The sequence below is a fragment of the Carcharhinus amblyrhynchos genome, chromosome 24 (assembly GCF_965287045.1).
Source record: "Carcharhinus amblyrhynchos chromosome 24, sCarAmb.v2.hapA, whole genome shotgun sequence".
Classification (NCBI taxonomy): Eukaryota; Metazoa; Chordata; class Chondrichthyes; order Carcharhiniformes; family Carcharhinidae; genus Carcharhinus; species Carcharhinus amblyrhynchos.
Genome location: NC_137347.1, coordinates 45,947,397 through 45,953,396, shown reverse-complemented (window position 1 = coordinate 45,953,396; position 6,000 = coordinate 45,947,397).

The window sequence follows — 6,000 nt, the reverse complement described above, 5'->3', positions numbered from 1 at the left end:
TTTAGTCTCCTGTTTAAAAGAAAATATCCTCTGGGTATTTTTAAAGTTTGAAAGTTTATTTATTAGTCACAAATAAGGCTTATATTAACCCTGCAATGCAGTTACTGTGAAATTCCCCAAGGCTTTACCACCCTGTCAAGATCACGTCTCACTCTGGATTGATTAGTAAGTTTGCAGACAGCACAAAGGTTGGTGAATTTGTGGATAGTGATGAGGACCATCAGAGGATATAGCAGGATATAGATCAGTTGGAGACTTGAGCAGAGAGATGGCAGGTAGAATTTAATCCAGAAAAATGTGAGGTGATGCATTTTGGGAAGGTCTGTCACAGATAGGAAATACATAGTAAATGGCAGCATTCTTAAGAGTATTGATAGGCAAAGGGATCTGGGTGTACAAGTACACAGGTCACTGAAGTGGCAATGCAGGTGGAGAAGGTAGTCAAGAAGGCATACGGCATGCTTGCCTTCATCGACCGGGGCCTTGAGTTTAAGAGTCAGCAAGTCATGTTGCAGTTTTACAGAACCTTAGTAAGGCCGCACTTGGAATATAGTATTCAATTCTGGTTGCCACACTTCCAGAAGGATGCAGAGGCTTTGGAGGATACAAAAAAGGTTTACCAGGATGTTGCCTGGTATGGAGGGCATTAGCTATGAAGAGAGGTTGAAAAAACTTGGTTTGTTCTCACTGGAGCGACGGAGGTTGAGGGGTGACCTGATAGAAGTTTACAAGATTATGAGGGGCATGGACAGAGTGGATAGTCAGAAGCTTTTTCCCAGGGTTGAAGAGTCCATTACTAGAGGGCACAGGTTTAAAGTGTAAGGGGCAAGATTTAAAGGAGATGTACGAGGTAGATTTTTTTTTACACAGAGAGTAATATGTTTTCAGTTACAAGTGGTGTACCTCAGGGATCTGTTTTGGGGCCACTCTGTTTGTCATTTTTACAAATGACCTAGATGAGGGTGTAGAAGGATGGGTTAGTAAATTTGCTGACAACACCAAAGTCGGAAGAGTTGTAGACAGTGAGGGTGGATGTTACAGTTTGCAGAGGGACATAGATAAGCTGCAGAGCTGGGCTGAGAGGTGGCAAATGGAGTTTAATGCGGAAAAGTGTGAAGTGATTTACTTTGGTAAGAGTAACAGGAGTACAGAATATAGGGCTAATGGAAGGACTCTTGGTAGTGTCGACGAGCAGAGAAATCTCGTTGTACGTGTGCATAGATCCCTGAAAGTTAGCACCCAGGTTGAGAAGTTTGTTAAGAAGGCGTACAGTGTGTTAGCTTTTACATAGAACATAGAACATTACAGCGCAGAACAGGCCCTTCGGCCCACGATGTTGCGCCGACCAGTTAAAAAACAATGACCCTCTAACCTAAACCAATCCCTTTTCATCCATAAACCTATCCACGGATCTCTTAAACGCCCCCAAACTAGGCGCATTTACAACTGCAGCAGGCAGGGCATTCCAATCCCTCACCACCCTCTGGGTAAAGAACCTACCCCTGACATCCGTCCTATAACTACCCCCCCTTAATTTAAGGCCATGCCCCCTCGTGCTAGCTTTCTCCATCCGAGGAAAAAGGCTATCACTATCCACCCTATCTAAACCTCTAATCATCTTATATGTTTCAATAAGATCCCCTCTTAGCCGCCTTCTTTCTAGCGAAAACAACCTCAAATCCCTCAGTCTCTCCTCATAGGACCTCCCCTCCATACCAGGCAACATCCTGGTAAACCTCCTCTGCACCCTCTCCAACGCCTCCACATCCTTCCTATAATGTGGGGACCAGAACTGCACAGAATACTCCAAGTGCGGCCGCACCAGAGTTGTTTTATTGGTAGAGGGATTGAATTTTGGAGCCATGAGGTCATGTTGCAACTGTACAACTGAGATGGTTGTGGCAAACACGTTAGCCACATTTGAGACTTATCTGCACAGGGAATAGAGGGATACAGACGGTTGGTCTAGATAGGACAATGTATTTGGCGCAGGTTTTGAGGGCCGAAGGGCTTGTTCCTTTGCTGTACTGTTCTTTGTTTTTTTTCAGTGTTAATATATTGGCCTTGATTTTGGTGTGGCAACGGGACAGCTTTTGCAATTTACCTTGTGTGTGATTGCCCAGATACTTTGCACGGGCTTGTCAGCAGAGATTTCTACTGCTCCTCTGCTTGATCCAACGTGCTGCTCTCTATTCAGGATTTGTGAGTAGGGCAAGCAGCAGAGAGAAGCGTTAAAAAAAATGTATGGTGGGTGAATTTGCCCTGGAAACCTCAACTAGTCCATGAAAAATCAAAGACGGAGGGAAAAATATTCAAGAAATGTCACACCCATGTATATTACCTAATGTTCCGGCTCCTCCATAGGTTAAATGTGGCTGAGCATGGGAAAATAATGCAGAATTTGATTGGAGGAGCAGACAGTGTGAGAGACAAAATGTGGGAGGAATTGTATCTCCCACTCATACCTCTCCCATGCTCACCGTTCCAACGCCCACAATCGCCGATTCGGTCCTACTCTTGCTGCTCCCAAGAGAGGAAATCTATGATTGGAAGAGTGGTAAGGGCAAGGGAGAGGAAGCCTGTGATTGGAGGAACTGGAACAACAACATGGGAAAGAGCAGAATAGCAATAAAAATCTTCTCTGTGAGTTGAAGAGCAAGACTAAAAGATAGAGACAATTCTCTTCAGAGCCGAACCTCTGAAATTGGAAGTCAGTGGAATTTTATTTTTTAAATCCTTTTTGAATTTATGTTTTTTGATTAAAGGCAGAAGAGGCTATTTCTGGCAAAGAGGATGCACTGAGAGGAATCTTTCTAAACCTCTCGTGCCCACTCCTCTCCTGGTTGCAAAAATCTTCCTATTTAATATAAAAGAAAAAGAAAAGAAAATTAGGATCTTTACAACACCAGTGATGGATTTGGAGGAGACAAGGATACCAAGATTGTAGTGGATCCGGTGTACTATAGCTATAAGCTGTCTATAAGCTATAGCTTATGCCAACACACACAAAGGCAAATATAAATTACCTAAAACTATACCTATTTCTAAACAATGCCAATATACTAATTTTGGAGTAATTGATTGGAAAGGCCTGCAGCACTGCACCATGTGGCCAAGCAGGGTGTCACAGACAGCAATTTCTGAATTTCCATGTTTAATGGACAGCAGAAATTGCTGTCAGATTTACTTTGTAATAATGGCAAAATCTGGGCCAATGATTAGCAGCAGACTCAGAACTTTGCTTGGATATGGTCAGTAACTATGTTACATGGGGGAAATATAGGTGTTCCACTACTTTTATTGTATCTGAATATTGTTTTTATGCATATGTACACTGTGACAAGGCCATACCAGTACCCAAGTCCTGCCCCTTCAAACTTAAGTTCCCAATGCTGTTGTGTCAGGTACAGAGTGACGCCTGGCATTTCTTCATAGTGAACAATATAAAGTGGCTTTTGGATAATTGCTTTGGTGAGGACTTGTGATTAGAGAATGCATTTTGCTTACACAGAACACAGCATGAAAATTCTTCCATCCAGATATGAGTCTGTGCTCTGCCAAATACATACAGAAGACATCACCATTTAATTAAACTTAAGGTTATTCCAGTGTACAGCTGTTATGAACCTGAACTGAAATGAGAGTTAAATTTTCTTCTGTGAAATTTAATAGTAGATTTTAACTGAATTAGAATGTTTAGAAATCAGGGCACTTATAATATTGTGAATCCTATTTGAGAATGCTGCATCTTAAGATATAGAACCACTCTGTCAGCAATTAAATAAAGGATCCCAGCGTGATTATGATGCACCAGGGCCTAAAATATTTGCCCAGTAGAGAGGCTTTCCAAAGTTTTAGAAATGTATTGAATTATGGGTTTCTCAATCCTATCAATGATTACTAACACTGCTTTACGTAAGTATTTTGTTAGATATGTTTGTGGTTTGCAGGTATGGAATTCGGACATTGTAATGTACGATAAGACAATAGCCTGTGTGCCCATATGGAAGACTAGAATTTTAATTATGGCTTGCTCATGTATAGATTAGGAAACTGCTTATCTCATAAATGTATAATTATTTAATGAAACTACAGTTGCAATGCTGAATTAATATTGGACACAGTATAAATCTCAATTCACATATAGTCAGTTGTTCAAATTACTTGTTTGCAGAAAATATTTTTAAATGAACTTACACAATCTCTCCAATCCATTATGTTTACAACTTTGGGTGAGGGGTAATTTTTACCGATTAGCCACATACTGTAGGACTACAGCTAGTACTTTTGATGACCAGTTTTGCAACAAAACACTGAAAATAAATGGATTTTTTGTTGTCATAAGGGTAATAGGCATATTTCATATTTTTGCTTTCCTTACTCTGTAATACATTTCTGGGAATGATGATTTCAAGAGAAGATACCAATTGGAACATTTGTTTCTCACAAGCTATACCAAAACAAGTTGTGGGGGTGAGGCGGTGAAGAAGTATTTAATCAGTAACAAATCGAATCATAGAACCATAGAAACCTACAGTGCAGAAAGAGACCCTTCGGCCCATCGAGTCTGCAGTGACCACAATCCCACTCAGGCTCTACCCCCACATCCCTACATATTTTACCTACTAATCCCTCTAACCTAAGCATCTTAGTACACTAAGGGGCAATTTTAGCATGGCCAATCAACCTAACCCACACATCTTTGGACTGTGGGGGGAAACCAGAGCACTCGGAGGAAACCCACGCAGACTCGAGAAGAATGTGCAAACTCCACACAGACAGTGACCCAAGCTGGGAATCGAACCCAGGTCCCTGGAGCTGTGAAGCAGCAGTGCTAACCACTGTGTTACCATGCCAGCCAATAGATTATATCCTTTCTCACATTCCAGTGAGTTCAACATTTAAAAATTTAAAGCAAAACTAATTTAACTAAAATCTTCAGCAGAATGGAAATCTGCCAATCTGAATATGTACGCTTTGCTTTATCACCAGAAGCTGCAAATTACATGGAGTTAGTTAGAGCTCACAGCATAGAAACAAACCAACTGTTCTTTTCTCCACAGGAGTCTTCTCCCACTGTACTTCATGTCACTCTATTTATTTCTCCCTTGTTTATTTAAGGGGAAGGTAGAAAAAGCATCTATGCAGTTTGCTTCAACTGCCCACATTCTAACAACTCAGGTTTATATAGTCACGTATTTTCTACTGGCATTTAAACGAGTATTATCTGGAGTTAAACAAAAGGAGCAGCTACCTTACTGATTGTCATATCCCATTTGTATGAAAGTAATTCTGTGAAATCTTTGCTGTATGCAAATAAATAAAAACCATTTAAAGTATTATACTGTTTTTCTTCCGATATGAGTACATTCTCAGTGTGTGCAAAACGTTGACTGCCTAGCAGAGAAAACATATATACCTTGCTCAGTGTCAAACAATATTTTCTGTTTCAGTTTAAAGTTTATTTATTAGTGTCACAAGTGCTTACATTAACAGTGCAATGAAGTTACTGTGAAAATCCCCTAGTTGCCAAACTCTGGTGCCTGTTCGGGTACACTGAGGGAAAATTGCCAATGCACCTAACGAATATGTCTTTCAGACTGTGGGAGGAAACTGGAGCATCTAGAGGAAACCCACACAGACACGGGGAGAATGTGCAGATTCCACACAGACAGTGACTCGAGCCGGGAATCGAACCCAGGTCCCTGGCGCTGTGAGGCAGCAATGCTAACCACTGTGTCACCGTGCTGTCTTCAAACCCCTGTTTATGATATTGTGATAATTAGCTGGTTCTTTTTGTAAACTTGGCAGCCTTTACATCAAATTTCCAGGAGAAATTAGCCATTCAGTCCACCAGGTTATGTTAGCATTCTTCATTTGAGTCTTCCTCTCATCTATCCAAATATTCCACTTGGTATGTTGCCTGGTATGGTGGGAAGGTCTTATGAGGAAAGGCTGAGTGACTTGAGGTTGTTTTCATTAGGAAGAAGAAGGTTGAGA